Consider the following 14,404-nt stretch of genomic DNA (forward strand, 5'->3'; position numbering starts at 1 on the left):
TGGTTTTCAATTTTAAGTATGTATATACCTACTGCATACAATACTTATAATATACTGTATATACCTATACTTATAACTTATCTGATATGAAATATGGATATTGAATATGGCAATATTCAATAGGTACCTAGATTTGGATTTTACTTGGATATTTTGGTGGGTTATAAAGTATAATGAATTTTCTCTAAAGACGACAACAACATTGCCGAAAACAACATCTAAGGGACGAATCCATAGTTGATGCTTAAGAATAAGACGTATTGTTTGAGCTATACTCATGACTCATATGAGGTTCATAAACGACACATTAAGGTTGAGAAAAGAAAAAGTATTACTTAAATTAAGATTGGACAATACCTACCTACCTTAAGTATTGATTTAAGTTGTAAACACAAATTTGTATTTTTGAAATTACCTATTTAAATTTAGCCTAAGCGATACTTGTTCTTAAGCATCGACTATGAATCCGATCGATTATATGATCGACATAATTAATATAATAAACAAACAAACGAATAATTACTTGCGATGAACGTCGGTGAAAATGAAAAGTAGGCAGATGATCTATAAGCGTTGTACACTCAAAATAATTATGTTGTGTTGTGCGAATGGCGCGAAACGATTCCGTCGCTTGAAAAAAAAAACAAACACCTGGTCAAGCGCGTAAGACTACCTACGTGAACGAGCGGATCGCCGGAAATGTAAACGAGTGCCGACGCGACCGGGAAAACGAACACCGGAAACCGAACGCGGTTAGTACACCGAGTCAACAACGTCAAAAAAAGCGGTTGACTAAAAAAATAAAAAATAAATTAAACCAGAGATAAAAAAACACGAACCGGAGTTGTTGTTACCACAGATTAACTCTGTGTTGTTACCTTTGCTGTTCGTGGTATTTGTCTTCGACGCAGCGAATTGGCGCGGCCAGCTTTCGACGGTATACTGCGGTACCGAGTGGTATGTCGGGTTGGTAACATTGTCCCGACCAGTGATGCGGCGGTGACAGGCGGCGCATCCGCTAACTCCTACACGGACATTTCGGGGGACAAAAGAGCAGCGGCGCCGCGTCGCCAACGGCCAACGTTCGAACGCGGGAATTACTCACGGACACAAACGCCGACGACGGGACTCGTCGATTTATCATGATTGCAACCATAGTTATTATAATTTAAAAATGTGAACGGGTGACGACATGACGGAAAAAATGAACATCGACCGAACGCAGTCAGCACACTCGGACGTGAAAGTTAAAAAAAAGCTTAACATAAAAAAAAGTAATGAAAGCGGAGAAACAAAAACCGACAGGCTACGACAGACGAAACAGAGTTTTTGTTACTTTGTACACAACGCAACTATGATGCTATGAATCTATAGGGGAAAATATCCCCAAAGCTATACCTAACTATACCTATATAACTGAATTCAGTCAAGGTTACAGCCGTCTAAAAAAAATTATTAAGAACAATAAAAAAAAAGGTGGGCAAGTGGATGTCGCTCTGCTGTACAGTAGGTTACAAGTGGGTTACTGTATAATGGATGGTATTAAATTTGAATTCAATGATATAATATCATTGTATAAGAAAAACGATTCTGAGCGGAGACGGTATGTCAGTCTAGGTCTAAGACATATTGTAGGTATACTTATCTACCTATGGTATTAAAAAAAAAAATTAACCTGTAATAAATTCCAAATTAATCATATCACAATATCCATAAGGTACTTATAACGCATTATACATCAACAACAACTCGTGATACTATCATAGATATATAATACTATAATAGTATAGGTATACTTTAGAAGTTTCAAGTGCCCATGAATAATATTATAAAATCATAATAAAATACCTAAAATAGTTGCTCTAGGTTTTTTAACATGTAATTTCGTCCAAATTTGAACTTAAAATTACCTACTATAAAAATAAACTGTTTAAATGTATTTTTTAGATTTTTTGGTAACAGAATTAATTACTTACGTGGAATCTTGTTCTAAATTTTCAATTCTTAGATACAAAAGTGGAACATTTTATAAATTTTTAACTACAAAATGATTATTCAATTTTAAATTTGATACATTTTGTCAAAATTTAATCTTTAAATGCTTATAAAAATAATTGTACCCATGTATTTTTAATATTTTTCAACTGCTATTGTAACAATATATCAGGAACCTTGTATTAAATTTTTACACTTTTTGGCCAACAGATAAAACTTTATTGATATTCATAGAAAAAAAAAATAAAACAATTGAAATATGAAACTGTACGTAAACAGCTCAAAACACGTCAAAATATTTGGAAAATTTTATGAAGTGTAAGAATTGATAAAATAAACATTCAGTGAAATTTACATATATCTACAGTTATTCATTTTTGAATTACAACAAAATAAAAAAATCGCTACATGATAAATCGAGTGATTATCCAATGTTATAAAAATATGAACAACAAATACTCATAAAAATTTAGTTTAACTTTCTTATGGACATTTTTTTTTTGATAAAAGTATACAAACTTATAAAGCATCTTATATTAAATTTTCATATATTAGATTTAAAAAGAAAAATTTTTATGAATTCTTAACTCAAAATAATTTGATAGTTTTCGTTATTTTTCCATATTTTGTCAAGATTTGAACTTAAAATGCTTATAAAAAAAACCTGTGACTAAGAATTTTTAATATTTTTCAAATGTCAATGTAACAATATAGTATGAGCTTTGTATTAAATTTTCAAGCATTTTTACTCAACAAATAAAGTTTTATTGACATTCATAGAAAAAAAAACTAATTAAGTTGGAAACTGAAAATGTCTCTAAATAGTTCAAAATAAATCAAAATATTTTAAAAATTATATCGCGTGTAGAAAATGCAAATATAAACAACCAATGAAAATTTCTTGTATCTACGGTCATTTGTTTTAAAGTTACACCAAAAACCAAAGTCGATTTTATTAAAAATCGATTTTGCGTAAAAATTCCCGTTTTTTCTTAATTTTTCTTTTGTTTTTCACGGCGCTTTTGAAAATTACTGGGAATTTTAAATTTTGACCCCCCCAAGCACCAACAATATTCACTTTCCAATCGAGCAAGATATTGAAGTTGAAAATCGAAGCATTATTTCGACTACTTATCGTGCACACAGACACAAAAAAAAAAAATAAAAAAACACACATAATTGTAAAATCAATACATTCATCGTTCCACTCAGAATCTAATAAAAAAATTGAATTATAATAAGGAGGCATCATGCACTGTTATAATACATATTACATAGGCGTTCGCAAGGGGCGAGACAGTCAAACCAAGGCTTGACCTGAAACATTTTAGCGGCATGGTAAAATGTGCATATATATTTTATTATAATTATATTATGTTCGTGGATATCATGGAAATTGTATTTGTCGTGAAAGTATAATAAAATCAAAAATATTTGTGTGTGCCACTGCATACATTTTATTCATTTATAAGTATTTAACAAAAAAACATTATACCTTTATACAACTAACAATAACTTTATCGTACTATATAGACATTAATAGGTGGTTAATACATCAACATGTTTATTGATGTGCTAAAAAAAAATTAGGAGCGCTATTAGGGCACTATAGTCTATAATTGCCCAGGTTCGACCAGAAATTGAGGTCTGCGCACGCCTATGCTATAATATTATGTAAATATTTATTTATAAACGAATGGGTACCTACCTACCATAGTTTAGTAATATAACAGTACAGTAAAAGTAGAATCTCAACATGACAAATATTATAACAGTGAAATCAAATGGCAATGTTTAATTACCTACCGATGTATCTAATGACAATATTTAAAAAAAATATTTAAGATTTAGATTTTCTTCATCAGTGTCTTTTCTGATAGGAAAGTGAATCTAGTCTGAGTGGTCAAAAGTACAAATTTCCCATTAGTTTTCAAAAGTGCCATGAAAAACAAAAAAAAAATAAGGAAAAACGGGAATTTTTACGCAAAATCGATTTTGGTTTTTGGTGCAACTATAAAACAAATTACCATAGGTGCATGGAATTTTGACTGAATCATGAATGTTTATATTAGCATTTTCTATACACCATAACGTTTTCCAAATATTTTGAGCTGTTTACGCACATTTTTAGTTTTTTTTCTATAAATATCAATACAATTTTATTTGTTGGTTAAAAAAGTTTAAAAATTTAATGCATGGCTCCTAGTATATTGTTTCAAAGGCAGATGAAAAAAATTAAAAATCTATTGTCACAATTTTTTTTTTTATAAGCATTTAAATTTCAAATATTGACAAAATACGTAAAATTTACAAAAATGTGTAAATTATTTTGAGTTAGAAATTTATTAAAATTTTTCTATTTAAATCTAAGATTAAAAAATGTAATAAAACATTCCTCATAAAATTGTCTATCTTTATCAATAAAAAAAATGTCTACAAGCAAATCAAATAAAATTTTGATGATCGTTTGAAGTTCATATTTTCACAAACTTGGATATTCACAGAATTTCTCATGTATCTAGCGAAATGTTATTTTGTTGTGATTCAAAAACGAATAACTCTAGATACAAACAGATTTCACTGAATGTTTAGATTTTAATTTTCTTTTTTTGAGCTGTTAACAGACATCATCAGTTTTCAATTTGTTTAGTTTTTTGTCTATAATTGTCAATAAAATGTTATTTGTTGGGCAATAATGTGTGAAAATTTAATACTAGACTCCTGATATATTGATACAACAGCAGTTGAAAATATTAAAAATACAATTTTTTTTCAAGCATTTGTACCTAGTTCAAATTTTGACAAAATTTAAATTTTAAAATATTCAACTTTTATAGCTAAGGATTGAAAATATAAAACAAGGCTCCACGTAAATAGGTTATACATTAATTACTTTATTCACAATAATATCATCAAATTTACCGTTTTCACTCAGAATCGTTTTCCTTATACAATGATATTATGTCATTAAATTCAAATTTAACCCCATCCATTTCAGTGACCCACTTGTAACCTACTGTACAGCAGAGCTATACTGCTATTGCTAAAATAGGCAATTGGTGTTTTCCCGTAGATTTTGTTAGAAATAACATTTGCGCATCGCAATTTTTATAAATTATGTATATAAAATGATATAAATTATTACTAAACTATATATATTTATTATCGGTACAAGTAAAATAAAAATGTGTTTTTGACTAAAATTGTTATTTAGTCAATATCCATATTCATAATAAAATACAAAATGATTATTTACATTTACATAAAAAAAAAACAAAATTATTTATATCATTTACAAATCTAAATATTTTTGAACATATTCCCTTTTTAATTGTACCGCTACCGTAATCTGGCGCCCTGTGTACCAGATCGCGAGCTCTTATTGGCTGCAGTGTTACGTTTGTGATATAACATTATACAATTATCAATATTCATTGCTTGCTTATAAATTGTTTTTTTTAAGTTTTATTTTACTATGGTCACAACACTTCTCGTTTTTTTTAAATTAATTCAACTATACAGTTAGGTATATTATTATAATACTGCAGACGTCCATGCTTTATACTTTATAGTATAGACATCTGTAGTTTACCAAAACTTATTTAATTCTGTCGAACTTACTTCTATAGTTCTATTACTACAATAGTATAATACAAGTATAATAAGTAAGTATAGTAAGTATAATACAATTTTTTTCCTGTATATCACATTCTATTAATTGAAATATTTTATATTGTTTTTACTTGTAAGGTACTTTTATTACAATTTTCAAAAGTACATCAAGTGTATGACTCGTGAAAGTTAATTTTGCCATTTTGTTCAACATTGTCTAATTAGTAATTAACATCGTCAAATATTGCAATACTTTATGTAAGTATTTTTTACTTGTATTTTATTTTTTATATAGAAGAAAAACAAAATGTCTATTTTTTTAATCAAAAAATTTGTTTATTAAAAGTACCTATAAACTAAAGTCAGAATAAATTAGTTGCGTATAAGCTAGTATTAGGAGACTGTGTAAATTGGGTAAATCGAGAGACTATAACACTATAACTATAATAACACGAGAACAGTTAACGTTTCCGTAACTTAGGTAAACAAACGTTTTAGCTCAGTTTGGTGTGCTGGTTGGTTTCCTTGTTTTTTAGTTGTTCAGACTCAGACCATAGGTAAACAATAACCTGATCAGGTGATTGAATGTCACTTCTATATTGTTCTGTGCTTTTAGTCTTTAACAAAACAAACCTTTGTTACTAATGTATTAATATAATATTATTGTACTCACACCTAATTAGTTTTTTAAACAGTTTTACTAAAATGTAATGAATATTACTGTATGTTTAAAATATAAAGAACTTATCTAATATAGATGAATATAGAATGAATAAATGTATTCTCAATACACCCTCACTCTCTTAGACAACTACTCGAAGACTCACAATATCAGTAAGTATGTTGAAAGTGATTTTATTTGCTTGTTAAATAAATATTAATAACATAATAATATTATTTTTATTCTTAGAAATGAAAATTCATGGTTTATTGGATTGGTAACTGAGGGTGAATCAATATAATAAGAATATAAAAAAATGTTTTAATAGCAGCAATTTTGCTTTCCAATCAATATTTACTTTCGGATGAGGTAGTTTCGATATCACTTTCATAGAGGGTAATGTTAAAATCGTCTAAGCTATTTTCGTGTTCAATATTTTCAACTAAATGTGCTGGTGTTGCAGTACTTTTTATTATTTCAGGGGGTTCAGTTTATTTATACCGTTTAATTGTTTATAACGTTGAACTTGACTTAAGTGTTTAAAATCTTTGTAAGGATGTTTAGGATTTTAATGTTTTATGGATAATCAACTCATTTAGCATGTACATTAATTAATATAATATAATTTTATATGTACAGTTGCAACTTAAAGTGACTATACTGGAATCGTATGTTTTATAAAAAAACATAAAAAAAGTGGATGGGTGGAATGGGGACCAAAATAGATATTACACAGTTGTAGGAAACTATACTTTACAGATAAAGCTATAACACTTAAAGTTAATCTTTAACTTTTAAGTGTTAAATCTCTTATTAATTAAAAAGCCACCATGGTATACCGTGTACCTATAAAATAAATAATCATATTTCAAACAATTAATCACAATAACCAATGATGTGTAGATATAAATAACGAATAATAAGTTAAATATAATTTAACTACAGTCTACCTGCCTATAACAAATATAATTATCAATAAATAATTATTAAAGCTACCAGTACAGTATATTATCAAAACATTGAAACAATACAATTTGATTCAGATTTTCTTCAAATATCTTGATCTACATATTATGAAAAATCCAAACCTGCATGTAATTCCATATTATTAAACCGGTATGGTTTCTCAAACAAATGATTCAATTAGGTGTATTTTCTTAAATATTAATTTAATTATTTTTATTTTTTTTTTTTTGTAGTCCTTTCAATGTGTTATAAAATGGGTTAAACATGTTTTGGATTGGAGAAAAATGTATTGCCTGTATTAATGGAACTCGTGCGTTTGCCATTATTAGCATCAACGGCCGATATATAGTAAATATTGTGTTTCAAGAACCAATTCTGAAAAATAATTTTAAATGTAAATGTAATTTTTATAAATATTCCTTTATTATGAATTAATACATTTTATTTATTATTTTTATAATTTATTTAGTTAATAATTTTGTCATTTCAACAGAAGTCAGTTCAGTATTTCGCCGTTCCAAGTACAATTTGGTGTAGAGATGTTTGATGTCACTGTTCAAAAATGGGTAGCTACTATGACTACAGAAGTGATTTGTGGTGGGTATATTCAATAATCTTTCATATGAAGTAAATATATATTTAATTTTTTTATTTAAATTTGTAAAACACTTAATTTCATAGATAAGAGGTTTTTCAAAACATTTGAAGTCTGTCCAACGTTATGATCCACACATGAATTACCAAGTTGAAGAACTGTCTGTATGTCATGAAGGTGTTAATATAGATGTTTTGGGAGGTGTTATGTATGTTATCAATGTTAGTCATGGATCAACATTTCTTAACAGTATTGAGGCCTATAGACTAATGATGGAGCATAGTCTTTTATTGCTAATACATTTCTAGATACCTACCTGGTAAATATAATAATGATTATTGTTTTTTATTATTATTCTCTGTAAAAAAATTTGAATTTGAATAACTTTTTTATCTAGGATCAGTCAAATCAGATGGTTTATTGTATGTGAATGACAGAGAAACAAAGAAATTTGAAGAATTTGTTATTACTATAGAAGTGTACAACCAAACACCAATACCTGGCCGATGGAAATATTGTCAAGACTTCTGTGTGTTTAGTTGAGTAGTCATTATTAGGCCACCACCTTTTATATCTTATACCTTAATCAACATTGCCAACAACACAATCTAATTGCCATTATTATTGTCGTAATATTGTTGTCAAGAAATTCTTGAAGAGATTCATCTTGGAAACATACAAGCTTCGGGTAATCTAGTACCAGATTTATTTGCCTCTTATTTTTCCTCAGTTTATAATAAGCCACAAATGGTACCTTCAACACAATTGGATCCGATTACTCCAGAGCAATATTCGTTTCTACTATCTTCATTGTTGTTTACCCCTGAAGAGGTTCTCGCTGCTCTTCAATTGCTCGCTGCCATCTTTTTGTATCGCTGTAGAGACACTCTCGCTTCACAGATCGGTTCGATCTTTAATAAAACCCTCGTACAGGGAGTCTTTCCCTCAATCTGGAAATGTAGTTGTGTTACACTAAAATACTAAAACCCTACTGACGTTTCTAATTATCGACCCATACTGGACTACCTTTTTTAGGGAAAATGTTTGAATTGATTGTACTCAATCGTATACAATGACCAATCTTGTTAACAATATCGATTGACCAGCATGGAATTTTTCCTAACAGATCAACATCTACTAGTGCCATTGATTTCGTGTCATTTGTACATGATGTGTTTTTGTTAAATCAGCAAATTGACATAGTTTATACCGACATTACAAAAACTTTCGATTCGATTGATCATGGTACACTTATTTATATTTTAGATAGGCTAGGAATTGGTGATCCACTCCTAACCTGGCTGAGATCTTACCTTAACGAGCGTGTACAGTTTGTTTCTTTATTCGGTATGAAATCCAAACCATTCCAAGTGCCCTCTGGTGTTCCCCAAAGCAGCCACCTAGGTCCCTTATTGTTTAATGTATTTTTTAACTCTGTTTGTTCAGTTATTGCTCCAGCACGGGTTCTGCTCTTTGCCGATGATGCTAAGATATTCCATGCAGTGTTATACATAGAAGACTGTAAAATACTTCAAAGCATTTTGAATAAGTTTTCATCTTGGTGTGAGGTTGTTGGGCTTTCTCTAAATATTGGCAAATGTAAAACTATGTCATTCTATCAGACTCAGGATTTTATAAAATTTGACTACTCTCTTAATGGTTTGCATCTTGATCGTGTTGACCAAATTATTAATTTAAGTTTTCTCTTTGTCCCATCTTTAGGCTTCTGTCCTCACATTGATTATATTGTAAATAAATCCGTTTGTGTTCTTGGTTTTATTAGACGACATTCCGCAAGTTTCAATTTTCCTAGTCTCTCTCCGGGCTTTATTGCGCATTAGTACGTTCGGAATTAGAGTATGGAGCTATTGTCTGGGCTCCTTACACCATAGGCGACTCACTACAGATTGATAAAGTGCAGAACAAGTTTCTGAATTATGCTGGTTTCTGTTTAAATATATTTCACCAACCCCATGATTATCAACCTATAAACAATGTTCTGCGTCTCGATTCACTTGCATCTAGACGTCAAACTCATGGTTATCGCTTTAAAACGGGATTGTTAAACGGACAAATATATGCGCCTCGTTTGTTAGAAAGACTCAGTATCCAGATTCCTAGCAGCACTCGATCCCAAGAAACTTTTTACATATCAGCAAGTAGGTCTAACTTTGCTGCTAATGCACCTCTCCTGAAAATGATGCGCATAAATAACTCAAACATTTTATGACCGTTCATACCTAGGCTACTTATCTATTTATATTTTGTTATTACAGTTATATCATTCTTATATTTTACTTTAATATTTATCTGATTCATATATTATGGCATGTTATGTAATGTTATGTATTCTTGTTATACTCTATCTTGCAAAAGCCGATTGGCATTAATATATTTAAAATAAAAAAATAAAAATAAAAATAAATATTACTATTGATGTTATTGTCATGTGTAGTTGCGAGGTATACGCACAGTTGGTGTATTTTATCATTTAAATAAGAACAAAAAAACAACTGTATTTTTTACAAAAAAAATTGTTTGAGTTTTTAACAGTTAAAAACAATGTTTTAAATAGTATATTTTAAATAACTTAATTTTAATTAATTATGTAATTTAATTATATGCCAATATGCTGTGTACTAGTATATGTTTCATTGTTTATTTTTTAATTATTTTAAATCTTAAAAGTATTTGAAATGTGTTTTAAATATTTTCAGAATGGATGTTTTATTTGGACATTATATTATGTATATTATATAAACTATTAAGTAAAAACATTTTAAATTTTGATAATTTATTCCATAAAATGTAAAAAAAAAATTAATGAAGGATGGTATTAGATATAATTATTTAATACTTTAACTTTATTTCTGAAGGACATCTATTATTATTATTATTGATAATAAAAAAAAAAAAACACAATATTCACTTGGATAAAATATAGTTTAGTGGTTCAATGAAGAGAAAATTAAAAGATAAAAGAGATGAAGAAACAAAAAAACTACACGGTAGTGACAGCGTTGTACCTTGGACCGCATATACCTTGGTCTAATGCTTATTTCTGCCTTAGTAATTGGCAAAGAATTAATTCATGGGGGAAATTATATTTACTAGCTCTACAACATTGTAATATCATCGCAGTTAAAACAATAAAATCGCTGATGAATTTATAATAAAAAAAATTAAATTTAGCCTATCAAAATAATGGTTTTTTTTTTTAAAAAAAGTTCTTAATGTTAGGGCCTTTTTACGTTATATATTGAATAGAATTTAATGTTGTAGTCAATTCAGACAAAAAATTAATATTAAGATCCAATTACAATCTTTCTAAATTGGTATGCATGTACCTTGGACCAAATCATTAATTCTTAAGGTTTAAAAAATTGAACAATATTTTTTATCATCTACCTAAAATCAATTGGTTATATATTATCTATATACTGAATTGGTTATGCAATTTATAATTTTTTAAGTAATATATTAAAATTTTTTTTTTCTATATCAATGTAAATTCCAAGGTAGGTTAGGTTAGGTTAGGTATTCCAATGTACCTACCTACATTATATTACGTTGTACCTTGGACGATTTTTTAATTTTTTCAAATAGGCAGTTATTTGTTTATTAGTGCTAACGTAATTATCGATTAAATCTATACTCTGTTCCACGAGAAAACATGTCACGGCCCGACCAAAATCGGTTTTTCTGTGGATAGCATGTCTCTCGTTTAAAAGGGCTTAAAAGGTACTACTTTTTAAGTTTTGAACAAACGATATTTTAACATATTACATTATACTTTTTAGCTGAGTACAGAGATGTTTCACTATTTCAGGATAAATATTTATAACACCTATATTTGGGTGGGTAGCATTGAGGTGTGTGATGCTTGGTCGAGAAGGCCAGTGGTGACTGTACGCCACTACCAGAGCGCGTTGTCCCCCAGGCTCGGCCGTCCCCGCGGCTATAGACAGTATAGATCCGTGGCTGGCTCTAACCAGTTATGACCGGGGTCGATGTCCGGTGTATATATACAACTGAACTCGTATCGTACAGTGTGGGGCGCTCGCAGTAGGTGGCGTCAGACCAGCCGTACGGCAGACCTTCTGGCTACTGGCCAGATCAGTGTTCTTTCCCGCTTGCGCATGCATCGGATTCAAATCAACTTTAATGTATAAACAATAATTGCTTCACTGTGCACAAGTGGTCGCTTAGCGTCCGCGCACCGGGGCAGTCTTAACGTCCGCCTAACCGCAACTTTCGCCTCACACCAAAATTTTTTTTGATTTTCAACGTATTTTTTTTTTCTTATTATGTTTTGTCATTGTTTTTAACTTACGGGCTACGACGTACGCGCATTCCCGTGAATACGTGCCTTGACTTAAAAATTGATGTTAATTTTTTATCAACAATTTATCGTTACAATATTCCGAGGATAAATATTATATTATAGAATTTCAAATTAATTAATGAACACTCAATATTATAATTTATTAGAGATGGGAGCTCTATAATTTTTTTACCGTTTTAAAATTCAAGTGACCGCTCATTTCAATTTTTTTCATATGCACAACAACGCTATAGTGACATCCAGATCTCAACAATGCATGATATAAATAAAACTAGTTATATAGCTAATATACGCTAATATAAGTTGGAGGTGCTAAGCATCTCCTTGCTCCCCCGTTTGTGCGACAATGCATACTTAATATATATATTATATATAATACTTGTAGTAAGGAGTGGATGAGTTGCACATTGGTTAAATGGTTAGCTTATAGTTATAAAAATGTCATTGAGTTCGTATTAAATTTGCTAAATAAAAATATTATATAATATTAAAAAATGTACGTACATTTACGTAAAATTTACGGTAAAATTCCCATCTCTATAATTTATAGACTTGTTTTTATAAGACTTAGTTTTATATATATTTTAGTTTTGAAAATTGAATACGAGATTTCTTATACATTTTTCTACATTTAATAAAAAAAAAAAATTAGTGGAAAATCAAATTAATTTTTTATGATCATTTGAAGTTAAATTTATTAACACTGGATACATTCACCGGTAAATTAACTATTTCTCCCCAATCTATTTTTGATATTTTGTTCCCACACAGAAAAGTTATATTTTTACAATTTTTAACAATATTCATGCTTAAATTTAAACATTTTATGTATATTCGAGAAATGTTTTTTTTTTTATTGTCATAATATTATTATATCACTATTTGGCAGAGGATCAAATGTTTCCACAATAATCTCTTAAAATATATAGAAAATATTTTATGTGTTTTTTGTGAGAATAGTGCTTTTAATTGTTGCAAGAACATTACATGTTAGTAATTTCCAGAATATTGTATTTAAATGTTTTTAATATGTTATTGATGGTGATTGTAAAAATATTCAGTTTAATGTTGTAATAACATTATATGGAGGTAATTATGATAATATTGTCCTTCTATATTGTAAAAACAATCAACTCCAATATTGTGAAGATGTTATAATATAATATTTTAAATGTTTACACGTCTTACAATTTACTATATAATATTTTAGTACAAAACAGGAATTAGATTTCTTTACCAATATTATGTAACTAAAGTTATTTATAATAGTTTATTAAAATGTTTTCTTCAACATAAATAAAAAAAGTTTAAAAAAATATATATAATAAGTATAAAATTATATTAAAAATGGCTATCCTAGCTATATAATAATAACTGTATAATATTAAAAATAGAAATATGGCTTTCCTAGCTACCTATATAATCAGTTAATAATAAATTGTTTAAAAAAATATATATATAAGTATAAAATTATATTAGGTACACGTATGGCTTTCCTAGCTATATAATAATCAGTTCATAAAAAATATTTTAAAAAACAAAATATATTTAGTTGAAATTATAATTTAATTTTTTTAAATGCAAAATTATTTGTTAAGTCACATTATTATACACTTTTATCCTTTGTATTCTTTTCATTTCTTTATTTTATGCGTTCTGATGCTTGAGCCATCCACAATTTTATAGGTTTTTCAATATCTTTGAAAGGTGTATCATGATATTTTTTCATTTTATGAACCTCATCTAAATAACAAACAATACAAATAAAAATATTTAAAGTAAACAAATAAAATGTAGTCTTAAATAATTTTTTTTAAAAGTATTTACCAAATATTATAGTACAGCTTTGTAGATTAGATAATAATAATTTTCCCTTATGACCAATGTATGAATAATTGGGGAGAAATTTGTCTGTGAAGATCTTTTGCATTTTTCTACGCACAGTTTCAGATAATATGCTATCTCCCATAAGACGTGTTAATGCTAGTACCTTTAACATTTAAATTTAAAATAAATATTGCTGGAACTAATAAATGTCAATTAACTTAAAAAAAAAATCTGAATGGTTTATCGTTAGTCAATCGTTCTTCCATAACATCTAAACACTCGTTGTTGTCAATACTGATTATTTCCAGGTCACTTATTACATTATGAAGATTTAATGAAGATATAGATGGATTTTCAATTTGATCATGAATTTTCTCTATTAAAGTAGCCATAGAATCTAATC

At 28.5% G+C, this 14,404-nt stretch overlaps 1 long non-coding RNA gene across 1 annotated transcript; it reads left to right on the plus strand.

The window, feature by feature from the left end:
- Positions 1-7,481: 7,481 nt before the first annotated feature.
- On the plus strand, positions 7,482-8,130 carry LOC115033339. The gene is made up of 3 exons (XR_003838654.1): positions 7,482-7,628; positions 7,728-7,831; positions 7,916-8,130. It is a non-coding gene; the product is annotated as an uncharacterized LOC115033339 (long non-coding RNA).
- Positions 8,131-14,404: the final 6,274 nt, after the last annotated feature.

Source organism: Acyrthosiphon pisum, chromosome X (genome assembly GCF_005508785.2).
Source record: "Acyrthosiphon pisum isolate AL4f chromosome X, pea_aphid_22Mar2018_4r6ur, whole genome shotgun sequence".
In the NCBI taxonomy this organism is placed as follows: Eukaryota; Metazoa; Arthropoda; class Insecta; order Hemiptera; family Aphididae; genus Acyrthosiphon; species Acyrthosiphon pisum.